The sequence below is a fragment of the Amblyomma americanum genome, chromosome 6 (genome assembly GCF_052857255.1).
Source record: "Amblyomma americanum isolate KBUSLIRL-KWMA chromosome 6, ASM5285725v1, whole genome shotgun sequence".
NCBI classification, from domain to species: Eukaryota; Metazoa; Arthropoda; class Arachnida; order Ixodida; family Ixodidae; genus Amblyomma; species Amblyomma americanum.
In genome coordinates this window covers 17,435,818-17,462,905 of record NC_135502.1, presented here as the reverse complement: position 1 = coordinate 17,462,905, position 27,088 = coordinate 17,435,818, and the positions used below count along the sequence as shown (strand labels likewise).

General features: G+C 46.6%; 1 protein-coding gene and 1 non-coding gene across 3 annotated transcripts in view; both read right to left on the bottom strand.

The window, feature by feature from the left end:
- Positions 1-19,658, bottom strand: part of LOC144136392 (synaptic vesicle glycoprotein 2C-like) — a 176,577-nt gene extending 156,919 nt beyond the window's left edge. Inside the window, exon 1 of one of the 2 annotated variants that reach the window (XM_077668675.1) lies at positions 19,552-19,658. The gene's annotated coding sequence lies outside the window, so the exon portion shown is untranslated. The remainder of the gene's footprint in view (positions 1-19,551) is intronic. The other variant, XM_077668677.1, reaches the window with a different exon arrangement.
- Positions 9,356-9,429, bottom strand: TRNAS-CGA (transfer RNA serine (anticodon CGA)). The gene has a single exon. It is a non-coding gene; the product is annotated as a tRNA-Ser (tRNA).
- Positions 19,659-27,088: the final 7,430 nt, after the last annotated feature.

Genomic DNA, 27,088 nt, shown 5'->3' with positions numbered 1-27,088 from the left:
CAGGCACCCGACCGCGGCGGCTGCAATTTTATGGAGGAAAAACGCTAAGGCGCCCGTGTGCTGTGCGATGTCAGTGCACGTTAAAGATCCCCAGGTGGTCGAAATTATTCCGGAGCCCTCCACTACTGCACCTAATTCTTCCTTTCTTCTTTCACTCCCTCTCTTATCTCTTCCCTTACGGCGCGGTTCAGGTGTCCAACGATATATGAGACAGATACTGCGCCATTTCCTTTCCCCAAAAAACCAATTATTATTATTATGCACAGGCGCACATCATAACCCCCCCCCATCCCGGATGCTTTCTTTTAGCCCGCCAAACCAGCCGCTTGCGAACAAGCAGGCCGCTGTAAAAGAACAATTTTCGCGCCTGGAGTTTCTGATACCGGCGTAATCTATCTGACACCAACAATAACATGAAAAAACTTCCTTTTCCGCGTTAGCCCTGCACCGTTGCACCTTGTGCAGCTGTTCACGTTTTTGTCATTCATTACAGCTGGCATTCATGACAGCCTTTACAGCCGGCCTCAAGTGTCGTGTACACAATATGACACAAATAATGTATTAATAATAACAATAATATTTATTATGTTCCATGAATGCGAGCGACAGCGATGCATATCCTGTGGCTGAATCGCTCAGCATTGCAGGAGATTCCTTTACTTTGTTTTTTGTTTTTTTATAAAGAAACAGTAAGTGCAAGCTTCACCCCTTGTGTTCAGGCATTAGTCTATTGATCGACGTCATACTAAGCTGGCTACTCGGAATACACCTCTTTGTACGCACGTTTGACTCTAGAAAAATCTAACAGCGATTTCAAAATCCCAGTGCTTCGTGTGGTTCTGTGTCGTTAGCCAGTTCCACGCAAGAGCATGCAACTTGCGTATGAAGAACATCTGGCGACTTTTTATTTCCTGTTACGAAGCTTCTATTCACGCTACGTATATTACAAGTTGACGTACTTTTCAATACGTATACCGCACAATCAACGACCAAGTATTCGGGGGAATTCTTTCTTAGCTTGATCATGCTTACTCGTAGCGCCCATCTGACGCTCTGCAAAAGCAGGTCTGCTGCATTAATCTCACCTAGAAATCAAACTTCAACTGAAAGACAAACAGAACCTCCCAACGCACCCATGAGGATTCGCGCTATGCTCTGCTTTCGCTTAAATCATGCGCGTGCGATTGAATTGCTTGGTAAATATGCAAACACATAAACAATTTATGGCGCTTGCGGTGTTGAAGTCGACTGGATGTATTTTTTTTTATTCGCTGCCTCTGCATATGAAGCCGCGCGTATCGCAGCGACGCTTCGCCTGTCCTCCCGATTCATCCACCGCTCGAGACACGTGAGCCGATTCTTTTCAGATTTTTCACTACGCATGAAGACGGCGAAGTCGGGCATTATTCGCGGATGGAAACGAGGTGTCGAGTAAAAGGAACGCCATCCGTTCTTGAAGCACTTTTGGCACTTTTAAAATGCAGCTTTGGTCGTTTTTTTTATCAGTTACTCTAGCAACGTCCCGGTGGCCACCGTTTCCTTTACCTTCTGAAGAAAAAAAACAATCTGGCCTCCGACGCATCTGGCCGAGAAAATGCCGTCTCAAATGGGTATGGCTGACTCCGGAAACAATGCACAGCAATCGTGGCAGGAGAGTTAAAATAGAAAGCAAGAGAGTCGCTACGTGTGCTGGCTAGAAAAGGAAGGCGGTCGTTCTCGCCTTTTTTAAAATTTTTTTCCTTTTTATATTTCCTTTTTTTTCCTCCACATTCTAGAGCACACATTTTCGCGTCGTTTTCACAGGCGCAGAGTGTCAGGTTAGTGAATAGATTGCCAGCTCACGCCACCTCTAGAAGGCATCACTTGGGTTTGAAATGTTTTGGAATGCGCTGGGTTTCTAAGACACATGGCTTCGTCCCCCACCCCTCCCTCTCATGCTGGGTGCCTTTTCGTTCGTGGCTTGCCTCTCACTTGTCCAGAAAAGAAAAAAAAGCTTGAAGTGGCCATTCAGGTAACATGAGTGCAGTCCAGAGGGCAGAAGGGAATGTTGGTGGTTCCTCGTATAAACCTTGCCTGCTTAGATGTTCTTTTTTTGTTTGGTCAAGAATGACCTCAGCATACAGTAAATCTTTCGCTTAAATGAAAAACCCAGAAATCTGACCGCCGTTTGCGGCCACGATGGCTACTTTTTCTTGCCGGCACAGTTTCCATAGAAGCTCGGTTGTTTCCCTATTCCTTTTCGTTTTGAATTACACCGCTACTTCATAAAGACAATCAGGAAAAACATTTTCGTGCTATACTTTGATCTTTATTTTTACAGAGAATAAAAACAGCATTTCAAGAAGAAAGTTGCAATCGCCTACTCATCCTGTCTGCCTCATTGTGATCAAAGAACCCGTAAGGGTTCCGAAATGTTTCTTGAGTGTTTGACTTGGTAATTGACCGTAATTATTTTTCACAATGAGAGAGACGTCCTTTCAAACCCCTCAAATTTCATTGTCAGGTAATACATTTTACAGAGATACAAGGTCATAAATTTTCTCGGAAATGCTTTTCCGCACCGATGTATCGGACATACTGCAAATATGCCCTGCTCGCTCTGGTTGTCCTACCTTTCGTAACAGGTGCATTTTCAAGCCTTCTCATTCGATTGAATATGTTTCCTGCATAGACGACATTTTTTTCTTGTCCGTTTGAGAAAGGCGAGCTTTGTTTGTTTGGTGTTTTCTTTCGTCCGCCTGGCTTTCCACGCCTGCTCACAATCATCGAAAGAGTTCGCATGCACAGACTACGTCAGCTACCAGCCGTACAGCCGTGAGCAGTTTGAGAAGGAACAAAGTTCGAGCATTTATTTGTTGATTACTTTGCATTTGCGTGAGACGAGAAACTTTTTTTCTATTTTATAAGTAGTTTTCCTCTTGGCGTAGAATATCCAAAAAGCTATTCTCAAATTTTGTGCGTAAATGATCAGAAAATTAGCAGTTTTGTGCAAAAAGTTTTGTCCCTCTTCTCAATAAATAAAAAGCTGGTCATTTAGGCTTAACTAATTAATTAATTCTGAAGAACTAAAAAAATACTGCATACTTGGCCGCGAGACTGAACAACCCTTAGTTGGGTTCACTGGGGCTAGAAAAGTTCGTTCTTTTTAAAAGCTTGCTTACATTTTGCTAGGAAACCTGCATATAAACGCCTCTAATGAGTTCCCCGCTCCTCGTGCGAATTACCTAGGCCAACACGCACACCCACACGTTTCAGTCCATAGCTTCACCACTCGCCACTCCGCAACCCCGATGGCTCTCAGGGGAACTCTTTCTCTCTTACCTGGCTGATGTCATTGTGACGAGCACCCACTGAAGAAGCTGGCGACGTCTATTCCATCATTTGGCTCTAAGTAAGGCTCTTCAGGCTTTGACAAGCAAAAAAGAGCTCCCCACTTCGCCGTTCCTCTCTTCAATCAAGAGAGCTTGCCCATCCACTCGGAACTAAATCGCCGACGAAACCCGACGTACGCTGCTTCGCTAGCGCCTCGCATTAGGCGGCAGCAGTGTACGTGTGTGTGCGTGTACACGTGTGGAGGAGGAAGCGGGGAAGGAAGGCTCTCAACATACATAGACTGGGGCCGGCACCGGAGCCTTCCAGAGCTGTCACTTTTCCACCCAGTGAGTGGCTTCATTAAATCTCGCTGCGCGCTGCAGCGGCCCGGCAGGGAAGCTAGCCTGCCTAGCAGGCAACGACGCCGCGGCCTCGCGCGTCGCACGCGCTCATGTTCATCGGTGAGGAAGCGTCGGAGGCGCACTTTCCTCCGGCCTGGTTTCTTCAGTAACTGAGGGAAGCTAATTTCATCGTCGCTGTTCATTAGGTTGCTGTGTAAACACGGGATGCAGCGTGTGCGCGCGCATCTTAAGAGTACTCTGCCGTTCTAAAGCAACATTCAAGAAAAGGTAATTTGTTTGCGCTGGGGCGTCTAACCATGTTTTCATTCTCGTTTGCAATTACTGGCGCGCGCATCTGCCTAGAGATAACGTGGCGGAAGTAAATTATAATTTCGAGAATTTTCCCAGGAATGAGGTCAACGCCGATCGTTGTGAATTCATTAATAATGCATCTCCTGTGAAGGACTCACCTTCCCTAGACTGTTCTTTTTCTTTTTTTTTTCGATAGGCTGCCTGGAGGCACCGGACCTTGCGTGATTTTGCGTGCTTGGGCTGAGAGCTCACAGATGAACAAAACCCGATGCTTCCAGGGACGTAATCACCTAGGTCACGTAAGTGGTCTACTAATTGCATGCACTCTCATGCGCTTGTTCTTGTGATCACATTATGGCGCAACTGCACCTGCAGCAGCAAATTCAATTACCAGAAAAGAAGTTTTCTCCTTGTTGGCCTCCACGCACGACGTTAGGCAGTTTGTGCGCGCCATAGAAAGGCCAAGCTGAGACTGCGGGTTGTCTCGCTTTAGGGAAAGCCCGCTGCCGTGTTCTGAATAATGCCGGGTTCTAGAGAGGTTTAGTTAATTACTTTTTTCGTTTTTGGCGTTGTTCGCCTTTAACTATTCTGTTAACATGCATTGATAAGTGCGGGCTAAAACATTATTGATGCTTTTTTTTTGCTCAGTTTCTCTGCGTTTGGACGGTACTCCAAAATTATCCTGCGCGCTGAACGGTGTTTGGTTTAGTTATCGTTTACGTTAAGGTATTCTGATATACTTTACAGTGCGGAACACACCTAAGATTGATATTACTTGAAACACGTATTTTTCAAAGGTATTCTATATTTTGCGATCCGGTCCAGCCGTACGCGATTCTGGAATGCACAGTCAAACTGAACAGTATTTACATTTTACACTGCTGTGGAGGGAGAGTGTTCGGTATGAGAGCAAAAATACGAATTTGACTGGAAACGCTCCTCGGATATGAGCGCTGGCAGCGAATGACCGCATCCAGTCACGTGGCTGCAGTACACAAATTGGCGACCGTTTAGGGTGTCAAAATACTCACACGCGTCGCTAAACGACGTTCTACTTCTCGCGAATGGACCTGAATCGCAGGCGCGTACTGTTGCAAAATCATTTTTTTTTATGCCTCACCATAATTTATGTTGCAAAATGCAAGCGGCGACAACATGTTGGTTCGGCCGTTGGGGAACCACACGTGTAATGCGCATGTTTCTCGGGCAACGTATGCGAATGCGCTGGTAAGAGCGTTGTGCTTTGTGCGAGTTTACTAATATAAGAGAAAACTACAAGTTGTTATGGCAAAAGTAAACACATCTTGATGAGTGTAAGCAATGCAGGTGACCTCTGCTTAAGAGCGGCCGCAGTCATGTGGAAGAAACTTGAGCGAAAACGGTGCCAACGGAGCGTTGAAATGAGAGCAGGGGCAACAAGAAGGCAACCCAACACGTTGTTGTCTCAGACATGACAATAAACTCAGCACGGACGCATTTTTCAAATTCGAGGAACCAGTAGTGCGCGTGACGTAGATATTTCTTAATTTAAATCAATCTCTATGATCTTCCACGATGCCGGAACTGTGGGCAAAGAGCTGAGCCTTTAAGGGGGCTCTGAAACACCTTCCGAAGAGGGCGCATCAACTCGCTCAGTCACTGCATTGTGCTGTCATGAACACGTGAGCCAAATAATACACTTCTACACGCAGCATAGAACCAACAATCGCACGCAAAAGTTGGCTAGCCCTCTCCGGTGACTTTTTTCATGCTCGCGACCTCCTGCGTCGCTCGCACCTGCGTATTCAAGTTGAGAGACGGCTGTTGGTTAGATTCTTTCAGACGTCAGGTGGTGAGCATGACCGTGGCCAGTGAGCCTCGTAGCTCGGGCGAGTCAAAAAAGCTCCGCCCCCGGAGGTGGGGCCGGCGGAGAGCGTCGACCTTCCAGTGTGAAAAAAGTGCCAAGAGGAGAAAGAAAGGCGCAAAGACTCTGAAATTCAAATTTTGACTACAGATAACTCCGTTTCTTCAAATCACTATAAAAAAATTCTTGCTGGACAACATTCATGAGGCAGCGTCATTTAACGTCCCAGGCATACAGCAACTTTATAAGAACCCCTTTCGGAGCCCCTTTAAGACGGCTGTCTAAAACGAAATTCCACTGGCACGTTACTACTTGGAGCAGGCTTACGCGGAGCTGGGGCCATATTCTATAAGGATCCATTTCCATTTTCTATTTCGGATGCCGCTTAAAAGCATCATCAGACATGTCGAAGAAATCCTCGTGTAAGTTCAGCCACCCATAGCGATCAGCGAACAGTACGCACATCAAGGAGGCAAACGGAGGATCCACCAAGTTTACACTGAAGCGAAATGCTTGGTGATGCTTTTAAGCCGCATTTCAGGCTGCCAAATGGGTTAGTACGCCAGCGTATTCACCAACTGGCCCAATTTGCAGCTATACTGCTCTTTGAGCTCAACTAGCTCCTCATGCTGGCGCAGCGAGGCGTGCAGACACAGGCGGCAGCCTTTGAGCATCGGTACTCCCACCTAATGGTACCGCAGGCTCTTTCTCAGCGAGACACCGTTCTTCGAGATCGGCTGAATAGACGGCGCGTCGCGAGCTGTAATCATAAAAAGGCCTGGTCCCCAATGAGCTCACAATGAGGTCGCTTTCAACGGAAGCTTGAAAGACACGGCAAAGTCTTCGAACAACAGTGACAAATGCCAGAGGACCAAACAGATCAGAGATGGAATTTTTTTTAATATAGAATACGGCCCTTAGTTCATTCTTCCTTCATCTCACTCACGGCCGGACTAAAAGCATGCGCCGCCGCCGCTCCAGTCCGGCTGTGACACTCTGTGTCTAGTTTTCCAAAAGAGGCTTCAAATGTACGCTTTGGTTCGTGAAAAGCTTTCTTTCCTGGTGATCAGCTGGGTGATCTATCTTAGGACCATAGAGACAGCAGCGTGGGTGATAGAGCCAGACCGATGGAAAAAGGATGCCTTGCGTCGACAGTCCCCAATCTCAAAACTGAACATTTGCATATGCCTCAGTGCTTGTTACCAACGTCCAAGTTCCGATAGAAGAAACAAGCGCCTCAAATGAGATGGATAAAGTACGCGTTGCTTCTGTAATCTTTCCAGTGTTACCGCTCCTGCCTTTGCCAACTGAGCAGCCAAGCGACTGAACGCATAGCCAAATACAGCAATGAAACCCGTCTTTTGCCAGCGGAGCGCCCGTTAGGAGGAAAAACAATAACTCGTGGTTGGGCAACCGCTTGTGAAAATAAACAGAGCGGCGATCGCAGTTCGCCGTAATCGCAAGGCTTCCAGACTACGACCCGAGGGCTTATCGGCACGCCGTATATCGCACCACACTTCCCTTCGCATCGTCCAGTGCTTATTTTGACAGCCGCCACAATGGGTGATGCAATGTATAGCACTGTGCTGATCGAAGAGGGGCGAGCACCTGCAATGACGTGGAATTGCGAAGCAGTCTGTGACACTGCACGTGTGATTTCTGGAACAAGGGCATGAGACGCAGAATGTAAGGGTCTGGCCCATAGGATTATCACGTCACAAAAGAAATTACAGACAGACAGGTCAGTAAAGGCCATGGTTACTCGTAGCATCTAGGCAGAAAGAAACAACTTTCCATTTCCTGCACACAGCTTTTTCGGGCACGTAACGTTGTGACCGTCATTTTCTTTCCGACATGCAACTTTGTGAGCCCAACGCTTCCTATTCGATTAAATGTTTCACAGTTGACGTGCGGCGATACGTTCAATGCTTCACAGCATCGTGAGGAATTGGCTTGAAGCAATGCGCGACTAGCGCTCTCTCAACCTCCCTGCTTCTGTATATGAAAGTAGGTCACTCGCAGAGAGTAATGTGCGTGTGTCGTAGGAGAGACTAACTTTAACTGCGTTCCTGTAGTTTAGTGCAGTTTTAGGCAGTCAGCGTCGCTTGGTTAGTCGACCAAACAGCATGTGGAAAGAGCCAGATTATATGCGCTGCCAAAGTCTCGGGCAGTGATATGCGAAACGTCGTCTTAATCTCCGAGACACTGAGTGCAGAAGCAGAAAACATTGTTTTTCGGATGTTTATCTTAGTTTTATACGAACTGAAAAAATGCGACCTCGCAATATATATATATATATATATATATATATATATATATATATATATATATATATATATATATATATATATATATATATATATATATATATATATATATATATATATATATATATATATATATATATGTGAAGGGAGACAACAGTCACCGGAACCAAGGTGCATAGGGGAACGTTAATTTTTTTTAATGTGTTATGCTTATCAGTGGGACAATAATACTTAGAATAATAAATCGCTTAAAGAAAATTACTTATAAAGCAGCAGAAAAAACAACCATGCCGCCGGTGGGATCCGAACCCACGACCTCCGAATATCGCGTCCGGTGCTCTTACCAACTGAGCTACGGCGACGGCTGTCCAATCTGCTGCTCTCGTGGGTATTTATGTTTACTGGGTGTAAGCGAGCCTTGAGAGTGTTCACCAGCGCCACCCTCGACAATAGCGGCGGACGTAGCACGTCCTGTAATACCTCGAGCGTGACGTAGAACGTCATCTAACGGCGAGGGCGGAAACTGTGCGAGAGCCCTCTTATGCTACCTATGGCATCAAGACTGCCAGAACCGAGACCCTCTTTAAGCTATTAGCAGACAAGTTAAAGGAAATGAGGGGCCCGTTTGACAAATTTATGAAGGGAGACAACAGTCACCGGAACCAAGGTGCATAGGGGAACGTTAATTTTTTTTAATGTGTTATGCTTATCAGTGGGATAATAATACCTAGATTAATAAATCGCTTAAAGAAAATTACTTATAAAGCAGCAGAAAAAACAACCATGCCGCCGGTGGGATCCGAACCCACGACCTCCGAATATCGCGTCCGGTGCTCTTACCAACTGAGCTACGGCGACGGCTGTCCAATCTGCTGCTCTCGTGGGTATTTATGTTTACTGGGTGTAAGCGAGCCTTGAGAGTGTTCACCAGCGCCACCCTCGACAATAGCGGCGGACGTAGCACGTCCTGTAATACCTCGAGCGTGACGTAGAACGTCATCTAACGGCGAGGGCGGAAACTGTGCGAGAGCCCTCTTATGCTACCTATGGCATCAAGACTGCCAGAACCGAGACCCTCTTTAAGCTATTAGCAGACAAGTTAAAGGAAATGAGGGGCCCGTTTGACAAATTTATGAAGGGAGACAACGGTCACCGGAACCAAGGTGCATAGGGGAACGTTAATTTTTTTTAATGTGTTATGCTTATCAGTGGGATAATAATACCTAGATTAATAAATCGCTTAAAGAAAATTACTTATAAAGCAGCAGAAAAAACAACCATGCCGCCGGTGGGATCCGAACCCACGACCTCCGAATATCGCGTCCGGTGCTCTTACCAACTGAGCTACGGCGGCGGCTGTCCAATCTGCTGCTCTCGCTTACACCCAGTAAACATAAATACCCACGAGAGCAGCAGATTGGACACCTTGGTTCCGGTGACTGTTGTCTCCCTTCATAAATTTGTCAAACGGCCCCTCATTTCCTTTAACTTGTCTATATATATATATATATATATATATATATATATATATATATATATATATATATATATATATATATATATATATATATATATAAGAGAGCAATACCTAACGAACTCCTTAGTCTTCTGTACACAAAAAAAAATGCTGTGATCTAATCCGCGCTAGATTATCCCATTGCATGGGATGCATGCGTGCTTTCAGTGTTTCGTTGCTATCTGTATAAAGCAGGTAGTGTCATTACACAAACATTTATGCGCTCGTTTCGTCGCGTCGGTAGTAAGCACTCACGTGGCAACAACGGTGACCTAGCGTCTACGTCACGTCTACTTATCACTTCATTGCATTCCAAGCCGTAGTCAGAGAAGCCACAGGAGGTTCGAATGCTATTCAAGCAGGACGCCATGGAATCCACCCGTCCGGCATCCAATCAGTTACCCGCGCTCGAATAGCCGGTCGCGGTTTGGACGCGTCTGATTTCGCGATGACGTCGCGTACTCCGCAAAGCCTAGTCGTACTCCAGGGCGCCCGCCTCCCTATGACTGACGGCCCCCGCGGGAATCATCTCCTCGCACTGTTCCCCCTCGGAAAACGGTAATTGTGACCGGCTATTCCAGAATCCTCAGCGGATCAGCTGCGCCTTTTGCTGAATCATGCAAATGTCAGTGTGCGCCGTGTGGTACTGAGTGAGAAACACCGTTCCTTCTTCCTTTCTTGTCCTCGGTAAGAAAGAACAGAGTTCGAAATAGTCTATTCATAATAGTAAAGATAGTACTGCCCCGTAGCTACCGAAGCCCTCCAGTTAAATGCGATTGATGAATTTTAAATCAAAGAAATAGAACGTCACGAAAGGCGGACACCGAGCGCTACTGATGGGACGGGCGCCGACTCTAACCAAGCGCTCGTTCCATTACGCGTGCTCCGTGCTTGCCCTTTGTAGCCCTGTGTTCCTTTGTGTTTAAGCGACTGATGAATTAACCAGCCCCGCAAAAGGTATTATTGAATTAGCACCTTAGAAACTACATCCCTGCTTTGCTCTTTAGTCTCCGGCTTTACCAGTAACTAATCACGCAAAAAAGGATTAAAGTTCAAACAAATGCATTCTTTTCGTCTTCTCAACAAACATCGTCTTTTCAATTCCAATAAAAGCCTGCTTTGACCTTGTCTAAACAAAGATGTACCAACAGCAATGTAGTTCTGAAAACTGAGTTTCATTTTGAAAGATAACAAAGTAAAGGGAGACGTAAAGGTACATCGCACAGTCATCCTTTTTGATCGGTTAGGGTTCGACAAATAACTCCGGTAGCGAAGACCGTTTGCTTTTCAGAGGTAATGAGCACAAGAAGGCTCAACGTGACGCTGTGTAAACGTGCAATGGCAAGCTGAAATTGTCCGTGGTTGAAGCTACAGGATATTGCACATTGAAAAAAGGAGGAAATTTCTTTGTATATCCTGAAACTAAATTCAACTGTAGTACGTTCTCTTCTTTCTGAAAGGAAATGTTTATTCAATCCCACCCTACACCGATTTTTCTTCCAGCCACCTTCCACCGGACACACGTTTCATCAAATCCGTTTTTACAGCGCGGCTGTTAAGCGCACGTTTCCTGGGTTTTGCGGGAAGTACTGGGCTCGAATATATTAGTATAAGGAAAAGGCCTCGCTTCTGTAGTAACAAGTCATTTCCCTTTATTGTAAAATTCCCGGTGCCGTACGCGTGATTTGATAGCGATGAATGGCTGGATTTGTTACGATATTCTTGAAAATGGTGACGTGTATTACTGCCAACCTTGTTACACGCATCAAGTTTCATATGAGCCAGGAAAATAGTTTGAATTTAATTGACGACATCGCAGGAATCAAGCAACTACCACACAATGATTGAATCAATAGACTAGGAAGCAGTACATTATATAGGTTACATGTGGATACATGAAAGTGTGAGTATACATCCCATGCTTGGTAGAGCAAGAATCAGGCAGGCGACCTGGTTGTAGGTGACTATATACTAGGCTCTAGGAATCGCACGGCGGACTTGCTAATAGATTTCGCTGTACGAAACAGTTTACGTGTCATGAATACTTTTTTCAGCAAACGGTACAACCGGAAGCAGAGTTGGAAGAGTCGCAACGGCGAGAATAAAAAATGAAATAATCTACATATTGTGCTCCTGGCATCTTGGATGTGGAGTTGTGGAGGTAATGTGAGAACTCGTAATGAGCATAGAATGGTGACAGCTCGAGTTAATCTAGAATTGAACAGGGAACGGAGGAAACTGGTAAGGAAGAAGCAAATGACCGAGTTAGCGGTAACAGGGAAAACAGCAATTCAGGATCTAGCTGGAGAACAGCTATTCCGCTTTAACAGAGGAAGATGACCCTAATGTTTAGGAAATTGATGACAATCCCACAAATATCATTATGGAATCACCTTATAGCAGTAGGAGTTAGGGCAGCTGGACATAATACTGACAAGCTCTTTCACAAGACAAAAGACCTGATTAAATAACTTCAAAGTATGAAAGCCTCTAAATCCATAGATGGATAAAGCTACATGGCTGGCAGAAGTGTCACAAGTAATCAATAAGCGTAAGGTAAACGACGTAAGGTAGTTTAATATTGAGAGGTTCGGGCAGGCTCTAAAGAACAGAGATGCCTAAAAGCGGCCATGAGGAAATTTGTCATCGGCAAAAATCAGATGTACGCCCTGACACAAAGAGGGCAATGTCACCGCCAATATAGACAAGGTAGTTAAAATAGCCGAAGAATTCTACAAAGATCTCCACAGCAGTCGAAATAATCAGGATGTCAGTTGACGAAGCAAGGTGTGTGGAAGAATTATACATCCCATTTGTAAAGAAAGAGGTAGTAAAGAAAGCCTTACATTGAATAGAAAGGGGGAAAGCGTCAGGTGAGAATCACGTAACTGAAGATTTGTTGAAGGACGGGGGGGGGGGGCATTGTGCTAGAAAAACTTGCCACTCTGTTTACACATGACCATCATGACCTTAAGAGTACCGGAATTTTGGAGGAACGCTGACACCATAAGAGGACGCGAAATACATGAAAAGTTGTTGCCTGATCAGGTTACTGCCCGTTGCATACGAGGTATTTACTAAGGTAATAGCGAACAGAATTACAGCACTTCAGTCATCAAAGGACTAGGCTGTTTTTCGTAAAGACCACTCGACAATAGACCGCGCTCACTCCATAAATCAGGTGTTAGAGGAATGTGAAGAATATAACAAACCTCTATATATATCCTTCATAGATTACAAGGAAACGTCTCACTCAGTCGAAACCTTAGCAGTCATGCAGGCAGTGCGTTGCTTGAGTGTAAAAGAGGCATATGCACAAGTAATAGAAAATATCAGTGGCGACGATACAGCGACCATTGTTCTTTACAGGGAAAGTGGTAATATATTAATCAGGAAGAAGACAAGCAAGAAGCAAGTGTGTCAGGCAAGAAGAATGATCTCTCCAAGACTTTTCACCGCGAGTTTACAGGAGGTGTTCAAAAACTATACTGTGAAGAATACGGCATATAATCAAATGAAGAATACCTTAGCACTCTCCGATTTGCTGATGACATTGCCTTGTGAAGTAAATCACGGCCAAACTAAAATGCTTGGTCTCGTACCTAGGCAAGCAAAGCAGGAGGGTGGGTCCAAAAAATAATATGAATAAATCTAAACTGATGTACAGCAGTCTCGGAAAGGAGCAAGGGCTTAAGATAGACAGCCAAGTGTTGAAAGTGGTAAAGGTATTCATTTACTTAGGGCAGGCAGTGGTTTCAGATTCTGACCATCAAAGCGAAATAGCTGGGAGAACTGGAATGGAATGGAGTTCACTTGGCCGGCATTCTCAGATAATGGAAAGCCATTTTTCAGTATCCCTCAAGAGGAGAGCATATAACTGTACCTTACTGGTACAAGTCTATGGGACAAATACGTGGAGGGTGACGAAAAGTGTCGAGCTTGGATTGAGGTCAGCGCAGCGAGCTATGGAAAGGGAAATGATGGGTGCAGTGTTAAAACACAAAACAGGGCCGAGTGGGTCAGAGAAGAGAATGAGTTAATAATATCCTAGTTGAAATTGAGAGAGAAATGTGCATGCGCAAGGCATGTAATGGTCAAGCAAGATATCCGATGGTACATAAGGGCAATGGAGTGTATTGCAAAAGAAGGCAAGCTCAGTAGGTGGTGGCATCGAGTTAGGTGGGCGAATGTGATTAAGAGTTTGCCGAGAAAAGGTAGCCGCAGCTGGCACAGGACAGGGCTAATTGCAGGATACGGGAAAGGTCCGTGTCCGCAGAACGGAGTCAGGCTGCTGAACATGATAACAACATTGTAGACAGTTTCAGCGTTCCATTACGTGCGGGCAATTTAGCAAAGTCCTGGTCTACATCCGCAACAACATGACTCAGTTTTACTATGAGAGGCCGAAGGCCATCGTGGCCCGTGCACACTCGATTATCAGTGAGAACTTTACCGTTCAACGCTTACTGTGGAAAAGTTCAAGGATAAACCCTAATGGAAAGAATCTGGCATTACCTGCTACGAGGGCCTCCGGAGGCAGCACTGTTCCGCTTGGATTCGCCGATCAGTTGGAAGTTCGGCCTTAACCTTCGCTTGTTAGGAAAGCCATCTGGGCTTTTCTCAAATATTTAAAAGACACATGCCTGAGCCTCAAACCATAGACTTCCTGCGGGCTCCCTGTGTTGCTATGGGCTAAAGGACAAAGTGACCACGCTTTATGATGCGATTTGAACTAATTTTTTGTTATTCTTCTCTTCCGCTCCCTTTATACCCCTCCTCACACGTAGGGTAGCCAGTCGAATATATCTCTATCTCTGCTTAACATAGTGAAGACGTATAAAGTGCCAGCGAGATGCTTACAGCGAATACACAGTGGCAGGAACATTTCTCCTCCAGGCAACTGTGCATGCGTTGTAAGGTTTGGTTTGGTTTATGGGAGTTTAACGTCCCAAAGCGACTCAGGCTATGAGAGACGCCGTAGTGGACGGCTCCGGAAATTTCGACCACCTGGGGTTCTTTAACGTGCACTGACATCGCACAGCACACGGGGCTCTAGAATTTCGCCTCCATCGAAATTCAACCGCCGCGGCCGGGATCGAACCCGCGTCTTTAGGGCCAGCAGCCGAGCGCCATAACCACTCAGCCACCGCGGCGGGCTAAACATGCGTTGTAAGGAGCAGCCTGATCCGGTATACATCTAAGCTATAATGTCTCCGCTGTCTATAATCAGTGAACTCTGATGACCTAGAGCGCACACGAAGCTGCTGGTTGCTTGTCTTCCCGCCGCTCTTGTCGGCTGACGCGGCAGCAGTTGCACCGCGAATACGAGGGGACAGCGAAGGGCAGCCGCAGGAGGCGCCCACTAATGACACGCCGTTGCTAAGCAGCCGTGAACACACCGGCGGCGGAGGCCACCTCCCTCGGAAAATGCCGCTTCCGCCGACCCCACCGCGCCGTGACCGGAGCTCGTCGCGCCCGGCCGCGCTGTTGCTGCTGCTGGAGCTGCTCCCAGCCGAGGCGACAGTAGTAGTAGTAGTAGTAGTAGTAGTAGTAGTAGTAGTAGTAGTAGTAGTAGTAGTAGTAGTAGTAGTAGTAGCAGTAGTAGTAGCAGTAGCAGTAGTAGTAGTAGGCGTCGTAGTGGCAGCTCCGGTACACGCGAGAACTGGAGCTTTCCGCGTGTTCCGGTGTCCGGGATCATCCGTTCAGCACAGGGCTGTCAGGTGAAATGCCTGTTTGAGGCTTCCAGCCGTGTAGGGAAGTCGTGGCATTCAGTTTGCCGGGAACAATGGTTATTCTTAATATACTGCACGGATGTACGCAGTCAGAGAGTGGGATTTCGCGAGTGTACCTGTTTCGCGGTACAAGTGAGTGTGCGTGCATGCATTTGTTATGGCGCAAGTACATTTTCGAGAGCGTGCATTTCGAAAGTTGAAATCGGCGGGTTCACCTTTACGTTCCGATTTCAATTCGATTCCTTCTATTACTCCTGCTTTGCATCTGAGAACATTTCCTTCAATCCATCGTATTCAACATTTAAGCTTCTTTCACACTTTAACTACTAGCATTTTGTGTCGCTTAGCAAGAATTTCAAATTTTCTGTTACATCAATAACCAAGACCTACCTTGAACGTAAAATTTTGTCATTTGATTCTGGCACTAGCACTTTTAAATACAGTTTCATTCGACATACTAAACAAATTCAGGGCTTACTTCCTGACTCCACTATCGGTGTATCTCAAAGAAATTTTAAATGTCACCTATTGTTACTAGCGTGTTTGTAATTTATGGTATTGTCTGTTATGTGGTGGTTAACGTCGCCAGGCTTCACATCTGCTGTGAGGGACGCCACAGTGAAGGGTTCCGAATGAACTTCTACTGCTAGAGTTCTTTGAGGTACACTGAGTTTGCTCAGCCAACGGGCGTGTTTATTTTTTGCCCACTCGCGACATAGCGTAATAGGAGGCTTCAGTATTCAAAACAAAAGCAAAAGTAAACGGCAGGCTGCAAGTTTAATTTTCTTTGCAGCAACACGACATCGCTATTGCGTATTGCGCTGAGAGTTGCGTATCTCGCGACAGTTGTTGCACTAAGTGTTTATAAGGCCCTGCTGTGGACGAACAAGTGACAGTAACGGAGCTATTGCAGCAAGTCGAGAGGCAAAGATGGAAGAAAACTAGAAAGAAAAAAGTCTGAATGCCAAGACTCCAAAGTCACTTGCGGTTTCTATTGAAACCTCCGCGTTGCCCTTTGACAGGAAGATTGTGACAACGTCACTCCGATACCGACATTTGTTCCACAGGCGCTTCCGGCGAGGAGCGACGGATGCGGCAGCAGGCCGTTCTGTTCTTTATTCCTGGCCCTTTCCTTGGACAGGTCATTTAAATTCAAGGCGGCAAAGCTGTTTTATAACTCCAGTTTCCTCCATTCTTATTCCGGCAGCAACTAAACTAGCTTTTAAGAAAGCTTTAGGAAATCTTTGGATAGTGCTACAATCCAGGTCTTCAACTTTCTTGACTTTGAGCGGAACTGATTTTTCCTCCACACTTGCCAGAGACTAACAACAACAGTAACGTTTTCACGAAAATTTCACTTTCTAAAATTGTGAAGGGTTTGTACCAGACTGGTGACTTATCCCCGCCTTTGGTTTTGCTGCCAGTTCACCGTCTCGACCTATGTGTTTAGAAAAGCGGTTTTCCAAAACCTTGAGGGAGGGGTTTAGGGCACATGGCGGAGCAATACTCGCCGCATAGAGCGACTTGCAAGGTGCGCTAGCGCAAAGCTATTTCAGTGACCGGCAGCGTCGGCGCAGAACACAATGTTTTGCAGAAGAGGCCAATAAAGTTTTCATTCAAGCGCCAGCATTGTGTTGTAGCAATCAGAACAGAGTTGTTCAACAACAAGCACCCGAGATGCACAGTGACGCCACTAGAGGCTTCTTTGCTTTGTCCACTGCCACATGTCTACGACTTACAGTGCTGTAAATAAGCTAAACTGGCAAATTATGTAGAACTGAATTCTGTACAAAGTTCTAAAGTTAGGACACAGCATGCTCCTGCCATTATGTAAATTTTATGGAAAGAGGTTATTATAATTAATTTATATACTATATTTCCGGTATACAATTTACATCACGGCTATAGTCAGCATTTCTCAATTTCGGCTGAAGAAAAATGTTTTCTTGAATATCCGCGCCCACTACGTAGTCAGCACCGGGTATATGGAATCGAGTCTGACATTAGAAATCATAATGGGTGACAAGGAAAAAAAATTCTCTACAGGTCACACCTGCGGATAATCTACAAGCCCAAAATTGTATCTTTGAAATTTGTATTGCCCGCGAGCTGTATGCCGAAATTTAACTTTTTTTCAAGACGACACCGCAACCTCAGACAGGTCGTGAACTTCGATATGAGTGTGTTAGGCTTCGTGTGAAGGCGCGCTTCGGTGTTGGCGACGCCAGTTGTATAAGAGCCAGCTCATAACACATAACCGAGCGTAAGTTTGTTAAGTTCCGTTTATCACAAAACCTTGATGGTATCAGTCTCCACTGCGCACAGCAGTGCCATGCCCTAACTTCTTCAGTACTAGCGCTGTCGCATTGAATGGTCCACCCAGGGTTATAGTTCTCTTCCAGGAAAGCAAAATGGCAGTGCTGTCGAGGCTACAACCTATGTTAGTAAATCGGAAGTTAAATTTTCAAAATCTCACGCACACTACAATGGTCCATGGCTGGCGGGCGTCTCGGCTGTCACACCAAGGGACGCGAGCGAACAACTAACTGTTCCTCTTTGTGAGCATGCAGTCTTGTGAATTCGGCGACTGTTTCTCTGACGCCATCTGCAGCTTCTGGAATTAAATTTCATTTTAGCGAGATATAGTGTAGCTGGCAAGAAAAGAATTACTACGCTGCCACTGATAACGTCAGCCACATGTCACCTTCGGCAGTACTTGCGGACTGTCCAAAGGCTCGTACGCACATGCGTTTAGTTGAAGTCCGTGACATGTGCACTGTCATCAGGTGAGAATGGCGCTGCGAACCAGCACACCGTTAAGTGTAGTCTTTGCTAGCGGACTTCGTCCAGCAGTGCCTTATCGCCTCCGGAATCATCAACGAACAGGGCACAGGATGGGCCCATCAACGTACTTTTACTCTGCGCAATACATTAGAGGTAAATTAATGCGCCTAAGAACAGCACAAACGGCTGACGGAGAAGCAAATGCCATGGCCGCAGCAATGCGACGGTACTTACTGAAAAACCACCATTATAATACGCTTAAAATAACGAACACAAACATCGGTGTGTAAGCATGACGGTTGAAATTCGCTTCTATCGCTATAATTGTTGGTGTTGCATTCTATTTTATGGTCACTGAAGTTGCGCGGGGACTTGCGACATGAGGCACGTGGGCGTCGCTTTGGCATTTTCTTGTAGCACAATGGAGCTCTACAGAACTAAAAACGCTGCTGACGATCTGCATTAAAATGCACGTAATGCCACCTGCGCTTTTTCCATGTGCTGCGCCAAACTCACGTATGCTTTTTGGGTCTACTATCGTGTTCCCAAAATATTTTTTTATTCAGAAAGTTTCGTGTTGTGAGCAAAACCTTAGCACTGACACCATACTCATATACAATCACGGCAGGAATGAAAAGTACTCTCCCAGGAAAAGCACTTGACAGAAATAGCTATGTCGTCCGCATGCTGCGCAGGTAAGCAATGTAACAAAGAATTCCACCGCGCACCCAACCACCCAACCACGCACACATTTTCTGTCCGTGAAAGAGAGCGTGAATTTCAGATGCACTAGGCTTTCTTCCTAGCTCCAAGATGCATCCAGTCACCGTTCCTTCTGATCTACGTTAGAAATTGCGCTATCACACAAACTTTTCATGGCAACTGCTGCTGATTTGGCCATAGGTGCCTGCTTACCCGAAAAATAAGTGCTGTACTTTTCTGCGCTAAAAATATTCTTCACAAAATCTCCATTGTCGTACGGCGTACAACAAAATGTAACCTATCTGCCTGCAACGAAAGAGGTGCCCAAGTTTTAACATCGAAAAAATGAACCAGACGCGACCTGGAGCCAGGGTTTCATCCGGTTCGTTGCGTGCTACGTCGTCGCCGCCTGACCCACGCTGCATGATAGTGGCTTGCACGAATGCTCACGTAAACGACAAGCACGCAAAGCCCCGCACAGGCAGGAGAAAAAAAAAACTGCCTCACGCCAGCAACCTTTCTTTGCGAGCTCAGTACCTGAAGCACGCAGCAGCGGAATACAAACACCCGGTATACCGGTGCGAGCGTGTCTATCACATCACAACACGCGCACGCTCGCGCGCGTCGATGTTGCCGTTTCGATCGACGCGATAGTGGCGTAGCAAAGCAACTGCCCAGTGCAGACTACGCCGGCGCTTCCGGCGCCGTGCACGACGCTCGCCGGCGCGCCCGAGTGACTCACCTGCCCCGGGAGGAGACGGGACGAAAAGGCGCCCCGGCGAACTCACACCGCCATGTTCCACGAGCGACACTGAACTGTGCCGCCGGCGCGATTTCCAGTCGGCGGCCGCCGCTCGCGAGCGCGTGGCGCTGCCGCCGCCGGGGCCCGAGCTCCAGATGGCGCCCCGCACGTCGAAGGCAGCGGCGGCGGAGCCGACGGGGCTGGGCCCTGACAAGGGAACCCCGGAGTTCGGACCAGCAAAAAGTATCGATTGGGCCTTTTTCCCCCTGCATCGGGCCGTGAAGGGGCTGGGTTCGGCTGTAGCCTGAAGGTGCACCGCGCCCCGGGACGGGCGGCGAGAAGTCTGGGGACGGAACCCAAAAAGAAAGATAAAGGCATCGGACTCTGCTGTCAGGAGGGCGAGCCGGGTCGCCGCAGGCGCCAAGTCCCAGGAAAGTGACTGAGCCCAGGGATGGTCGGTCTCTCTGTATTCGTTCGGTTTCTCTTCCAGGTAACCTGTGTTGCACTGCTTTAGCATGCACACTGTCACCTCCGGGTCATGGTCGTGAGAGCCGCGACTGGCGTACTAAGAACCGCTACCCAGCTGAAAACGCTAAGGGTTTGAGCCTTGAGCGTGTGGGCGTTTCATCTCCGACGTGACATTATCTTCCCATTCGCCAATTCTTGGTCACCGATAATATTAAACGCAAAGCAGTCGTCGTTCATCGGCCTTTAAGTTGCTCCGAGGGAAGCGGCATGTTTAGATAGACGAGCACTGCAGCAGAATCTCAACTTGACGACAACAAGACTAAGTAGCAAGAGCAACACTACTTCACCTACTGGTATATTAATTCAAAGCGCATAGATTCATGGACCCTCAGCCTCGCTTAACAAGTCAAGCATCCCCAGCGTTTGCTATGCGACTATATTTTCGTCCTTATTACACATCCTCCAATGAACTTACTGTCAATACATTGCTTATCCTTTTGGAAAAGACAGGTAACTGAAGTATGCGCCTTATCATGAATGCATGCGGCAGTGCAGGCACAGAGAGAACACATTAGGGCACATTCGGTGCGCAGTCTTGTTTGCAAGGCTGCGACACGATCGTTTGCTGCTGCTGCATCCATGCGCGATGCTTCCATGACCAGCTTTGTGCGGCACTCTAGATGTAGTAGTCATTTTATTTCTGTTGCAACTTCAAGAAAAACGCTGGCTCCCTGATGCATAGACAAAACGTGGTGCTTTCACATTGAAGCTCAAGGACGAATGCCACCGACAAAAAAGAAAAAAACTAGCAACACTCTACCCCTACCATAGCAGGGGTAGAGTGTTGGACATAGTTTGTAGCACAAATGAGCATATGTATTAGTTTGCAGCTGTCTGAAGAACTCATATAATACTTATTTTAGATGTTCTTGGTTGCAGCAGTATCCAGTTTTGTTCCCATTCGTGCGTGATAGTTTTTATTTTTTTTATATAGATATGTGCTTACATTGTACTGAATACCCTTCCCTATACCGTTCCACCTGGGTGTGTCAACTCAACTCGACAGTCCTCCCACCTATCCCTCAACCACAACACCTCCCAATGGGAAGCCGTTCCTTCCAGCTCCGACCTGGGTGATCGGCGCAAGCTGGCGGAGGACCGCGCCACGCTGGCGGCAGCGGCTGCAGGAGCCCTAAATTGAGGGTCCTTCCCTGACGGGGAAAGCGTCTTATTGGACGCAATAAATGTTTTACAGCACACTCATCATACACATCAGAGCGAAGAGGCCTTCGACGAAAAAAGGTCACATGCTTTCCACCTTCCAAAAACTTTCGAAAGTAACAGACGGAAGAAATGATAAATGGCCTCAGGCGGTGATCACGACATCGCCACGGGAGATAAATTGCAGCACCCCCGTTAACGTCGGTGAGGCTCTCCAATACTCGCTAAGCTCGGCGAATTAGTGAGTGTGCATTGTCATCATCAGCAGCTTAACTACGTCCACATAATTACAGAAGCCACTTCAATGCTAACTCTGTCCTCCGCCAGCTGCGGCCATCTAATCCCCTCTAACTTTATAATCTCCTACACCCACCTGAGTTTGTTTCGCCCTCTGCTACTTCTGCACACTCTTACAATCCACTGCATTACCGTAAGAGACAGTTGGTTATCCTCTCTTCATATTACGTGTCTTCCAAATGCTCATTTGTTCTTTACTTCAACCAGGGTATCCCTAATCCGCGCTTATTCCCTAACTCACTCTGCTCTCTTGCTGTCTCAACGGTACACCTATCATTTTCTATTTTTTACCCTGCTGCGCTGTCCTCCATTTACATTCAAGCCTACTCGTTAGCCTCAGTGTTTTTGCCCCACAGGTTAATACTGGCAACACACAGCTGTTATATACTTTACTCTTAGGGGATACCTGTAAACTGCTGTTCATAACCTCAGAGTACCTGCCAGATGCATTGAACCTCGTCATAGTCTCTTAATTACTTCCCTTTCATGATGCGGGTCAACGGTTATTTCTTTACTTATTCTAAAGCTTGGCTGCCTATCGTAGACTGTTCCTAATTTTCGAGACGGTTGAACATTACTTTCGCCTTCTTTATATAAATTTTTAGACCCACAATAATGTTTTGCTTGTCTAGGTCCGCAAACATGCTCAGCAATTCTTACCCTGAGTCTTTAGCAAGGCAAAGTCATTAGTAAATTAGAAAGGTACTATTCATTAAATTTGAATTTCACTTCTTTTCAATCGAGTTCTCTAAATACATACTGGAAATACGCGATGAATATACCGGGGGCTTGTTTGTAGAAGACCCAAGATTTAAAAATAAAGGTACCTTGCTTTAGGTTTATTTTAGCCATGGGGCTGTATTGGGGGCTATTTTTTTTTATTTTAGGGCATATGCTTTGTTCTCAGTATTGGAGATCATCCTCTAAGGAGCCTAGCTAAGGAAAAAAAATTCATTAAATTTATTGCGCGCGTTACGAGGCGAGAAAAAGTCACCCTCGTTGGTGGCTTTACACCGTAACTCAGCGGCAATGGGCGCCTCTCACTTCGATCACTCCTCACCGCGCTTTATATCACACAACTGACGTCACCTGAGGCGAATACGGGCGGCCCGGCAGTATCGCTTCGCTTTGCGGATTGCCGCCGTCTCGGAACCCAAGGCGCGCTGTAATTGCGCTTGCAATACGATCTCAGAGCGACTGCGTGGGCGCTGTCGTGTGCGGAAACGGCAAAAATAAAGCGTCATGCCATTCCCGCTTGTGGCGGGTCGCGGCATCGGCCTGGATATGGCGTCGCGGAGTGAAGGAAGGCTATCCGCAGATGTGTACAAGGTTGGTCAAAAGATCCCGGGTCGCGGGGTCTGCTTTACTTCTGCATATCCTGGCACTTAGGATGCCGATAAAGCTATCAAGATTTTCAGAACTTAGAGCGGTACTTCTGTTACCCTCTACAGAAATTTTAAGCTCCACGAATGCCGGAACTGCCTGATTATACTGCTCAAAAGCAGACCCTGTAGCCTGGGAACTATTGACGGGCCCTGTACATGGTTGTCGAATTTGTAACCATGGAAAGGGCAAGCGCTTGACGGCGCAGTTGTACGCTTCCAAGATTCCTGGACGCTGGCTTCTAGCGGAGACATCGTTCGTGAGGATTCTCAGAAAATATGCTTCCAGGTTCTAAGACATATGTTGTGGACGAAGAGTTTGAAACCGGATGCTTGCGCTGGGAAGAGCGAAGCCATAAGCCAGCATTCGGCAAATAGCCCGGTGTGCCGGTCTAAGCGTGAGGTCAGTGTGAAGAACCCTTGTCAAGCACTGCATGTGTCCTTTTCATTGGAGCCAGCACCAACAGCTGAGTTTGACAGACTTTGAACAAAGACAGGATTTCTGTAACTTGGTCGTGATGCAGTTAGACAGATATCCTGGCTTTTTGCGGAAGGTGATCTACACGGATGAAGCTCCGTTCTCTCGCAATTCGTGAGCGAGCCTACACAATGAATATTACTGAGCTGATGTGAACCTTCACTGGCTTCGAGCCCACAAACGCCAACAAGGTGGGAAGTGAAGGTTTAGCGGGACAGTTTCAACGACCGAATCGTTGGCCCCTACATTTATGAAGAGTCACTGACTGGGAGAAAGTACTGCGAAGAAATTCTGGAAGGAGAAGTGGAAGATTTCATTGCAGACTTGCCTCTCAAAGTGCTCAGGGGAGCGTGGTAACAGCGCATACTTTTCTGAACGTGCTGTGAAGCATATTGATGCAAGGTTTCTGCTGTAATGATTAGGATATGACGTCCCTTTCCCATAGCCCTCAAGGTCTCCAGACTTCACCCCTTTAGATTTCTTCCTGTGGTACTGAATGAAAAACTAGATTTTAATTGATGAGCCTGCCAGTGTAGAAGACCTTAAAGCGAGTATCATCACAGCACGCACTGCAGTTCAGCCTGCAATGCTGAGGCGGGTACTTGATTCTGTGCGGGAGCGATACATGATTTGTGTTGCTACGGAGAGACAGCGCTTCTTGTCAAAGTTGTGTTCTTCTAGCACCGCTTCCTAGTTTGCATCTGAGTCTACAAACTATAATTTTGCCTCTAAAACAACATTTAAAGGAAGTGAAGTGTTTCCGTCAAACCTTGACACATTTCTTAACTGCTGAGGTAAACAAACAATTCATTTTTTTCGTGTGCGTTCAGAATTCTGAGTTCTAATTTTTGATTCGTTCTTGAAGATATTCAGTGCCAGAAGATTGCTGCCAATCAACCTTGATAGGGACGTTATTTTATTAAAAAAAAAAAACTTGCGCCAAGTAGGTTTTTCAAATAGCAAGTTTACTGTAGCAAGCGATTAAGAAAAATTATTTCAGTAGTGAAATGCATCAGGCACTGAAGGTTGCATGCGCTGTCAACAAGCTAGTCTTGAGCCCCTGAAGGGTCACTTTGAGCTCCATCTTGTCCGTTAACATCAGGTGACATGTCAATTATCGAGAGATTTCGTATTTATTTTCCCTCGAGCGGAATAAGGTGTAAATTGCTCTAGAGCTGTGGCCAAACCGCGGTTTGCATTAGTTATTCTTATAGAGGGGCCTCAGGCTGGAGGCGCTCAAGGTTTTTCCAACCAGAGCATCGAGGGATATAATACATCTAAGGTGCTTGTGCACAGTTGAGGGAAAATAAAGCTTTGCCGTTTCAAATGCAGCGGTTGACGTCACGCACTCAGCGGTTTAAGATGGCGTGACCTTTATTTCTGCCGCTTCAACAGAACAAAATGGCCACGCAGTTGCCTTGAGTCGTATTGCCAGCGTAGTGACAGCGCACTGTACATACGCGTTAATACACGAAGTTCGTAAGGGTGTGTTTTGTTTTGTGGTCGGCTTTAAATACGCGTAAAGCTGCTGGGAAGTTGCATGTTCTGCATCTGGGACCCGGCCCTGTCTCTTTTACTGATTGTTTCATGATATAAGCAGGACATAAGTGTTTCAGGAACAATGCAGTAACTGGAGCGCCCGCACATTAGCAGGTCAAATGTGATTAACTTAACATCTGTTGACCATTTCTGTGATTTTGATCGCCGTGTATTTGTTTTTGTTTTTAATCGCCTGGCAAAATATTTTTCACGGCCATACTTTGCACGAGACATAAGGCTCGGGATGAATGATGATAATGGTGACGAGGCTCTATGCCACTAGGGCATCCGCGGTCAAACAGCTCCATGGCACAAGGTGTTTTCGTCTACTAGAGGCGGGGTCAAAGGCCCATTTCTCAAGCATGTCGCCGTAAACAAGCCGAGTACCAGGCTAGGAAAGGAAAAATTTTACCAATTGTGTCCCCTTAATTACTTTTTATATTCAGATATCCCTCCTCTCTCTTTGTACCCCTGTGTTCCTTTCTGCAGTAGAGGGTAGCCAGCCAGCACATCCACATCGCCAACCTCCCTACCTTGCCCCTTTTCACTATAATTACTAGAGTGCTAACAAAACAAGAAGACGAGCACACAAACAACAAAGGCTAATATAGACTGGAGGCGCTTGCCTTAGTTCCATACGCATTCGTCTTCGAGCTTTGTCATAGTAATGAGAGACTGGTAAGAGAAAAGAGCAATCGAATGTTTGGTTCGAAGGGTGTTATTAGACTAGTAAAATGAGCAATTACTAAATTACTTTTAGCGGGTTCATGAACCTCTAATTGGACTGGGGATGACCGAAAATTCACCGGTTGCAACTTAGAGCAGTGAAGCAGTATTACGGAAGCTTTAATTGTGACTGTCTTGTGTTTTGGCTTTGGAGAGACCCCTATCCGCGCTGTCGCTGGAAATACCACTCTTTCAGCACAAGCGAAATGAATGTCTTTCCCGCAATAACAGATAATACGCGTACTTCACTCGCAACTTCTTTTACGCCTTATTTGCCAGAAGGATATGAGAACACCATGCGGAACATTGCCGCAGCATCGAGATTTGCTTGCTCCCGTCGACAATAACCATAGCCCTGGCACTGCTAGACGCACGCAATGACCCGATAATGCGGCCCGCCGCTCCTTCCGATCCGATTCGCCGGTGGAACTCGCAGGACGTGTGTTCCGGCGAGAAAGGAACCCTGACAGGCGCGGCGCATGCAGGAGACAGCCAAGAAGGGGCGGCCTCGAAACGGGAGCCGATAATGCTCACGACGCGTTTACTTAGCGCGTCGCGAGCTGGGCGCGCTGCGCACACAAGGACGCCCGGCGACACTAAGTGTTGTCAGATACGAGCCGCCTACACACTGAATACGCTTCACAACGGTGCTCCCTGCCTGTTATACCGGTGGGGAAAACAGCTCCTGGGGCACGCAAACAGCAGGGGAGACGAGGAAGGAAAGAAGGAGACTCCGCTAGAAGTCTGTTGTTTACCACGCACCTGAGGGCACCAATAAACGCAATTGGATGCAGCACACAAGGAAGCGAGCGTTCTGCGCCCACACAGTGCGATGCACTTCATATCACAGCTGTGCGCCAATCAGCGTTGATAAGCATTTAAGACAGTGGCTTTTGTTCGACGCCTCAGTGGTGGGAGGCTTGGCTTTAGAGATCCAGAATTATGTTTCTCAATGAAGGACGTATACTGTCGTCGCTATTAATGCGGCAGTAAGAGTGCATTCTTTCTGGCTCAGGCAAGAACAATGACTTGACAGGTGTTTCATTCTCCTCTTACACTCTCAAAAGTCGTAACGAGTGCCACCTTAATAATGCGATGAAGTGGAGGTGGGCGTTTGTAAAAGGCTGCTGTTAGGCGTGAGTGGAAGAGGAGTCGCTTGGCTGTGGTTAGCAGAAAAAGGGAGACAGGAATATTTGAACTGAAGCGAAAGAGTGAGCACGAAAACGATATGTAAAGGTACTAATTGTGAGTTTAGGGTGGTATGAAGAGTAGTAAGCAAAACTTCTTATGCCCTCAATAATGAAAGAAATGTAAGCACTCTTAGGACTCTTCAAGTGGATTGATTAGTAAAATCACTAAGGATGACGCGGTTTTACAGCTATAGTGCACGCCATCATCTAAGTCACACTTCATTTATACAGGACCC